General features: G+C 54.9%; 1 non-coding gene across 1 annotated transcript; it reads right to left on the reverse strand.

The window, feature by feature from the left end:
- Positions 1-263: 263 nt before the first annotated feature.
- Positions 264-382, reverse strand: LOC123965735. Its single transcript, XR_006823768.1, has one exon. It is a non-coding gene; the product is annotated as a 5S ribosomal RNA (ribosomal RNA).
- Between the last annotated feature and the right edge of the window lie 306 nt (positions 383-688).

Consider the following 688-nt stretch of genomic DNA (forward strand, 5'->3'; position numbering starts at 1 on the left):
AGGCCCTGCCAAGCCTGGCTTCCGAGATCAGGCGAGATCGGGCAGTCCCAGGCCGGAATGGCCGTAAGCTGCCTTTGCACACCCCAGAAGGGCCTTCAAAACACAATGTAACATTTACACAGCACTGTGTACAGGATAGGGAGAAAAAGAAGCAGAAACAGCAGCAGCAGCAGCAGCGCCCCCTGCTGTTTCCTAAAGAGACGTTCAAAAGATCTCCTTTCACCGAAGCGCCCTCTGCCGTTTTTCGAAGGCGAAGCGAAAAAGGTTTACAGCACCACGTATTCCCAGGCGGTCACCCGTCCAAGTACTAACCAGGCCCTGCTCTGCTTAGCTTCCGAGATCTGACGAGATCGGGCGCTCCCAGAGCGGTGTTGCCGTAAGCCACTCAGGCGCCCCCAAACGGCCCTTCAAAAGATGTTCTACGGCTAATTGACAAAAAACGTATTCTGCCCATAATGTCCAAGGTGATCCAGAGTCACTTGGAATCCACAGGCACTGATTCCTGGGTAAACATCCAGGAACCGGAACACCGTTCACGCTGGCAGTCCACAGACAGGAATAGGCACCCGTTCCCGGGTATGGGTACAGCGACAAGGCCACCTTCAGCCGGAGGTCCTCACTCACAAACAGACGCTCATTCCTGGGTGGACATTCAGGAAAAGGATCCAGTCCGCCTGGAAGTCCCTAG

The sequence above is a fragment of the Micropterus dolomieu genome, unplaced genomic scaffold (genome assembly GCF_021292245.1).
Source record: "Micropterus dolomieu isolate WLL.071019.BEF.003 ecotype Adirondacks unplaced genomic scaffold, ASM2129224v1 contig_10965, whole genome shotgun sequence".
NCBI lineage: Eukaryota > Metazoa > Chordata > Actinopteri > Centrarchiformes > Centrarchidae > Micropterus > Micropterus dolomieu.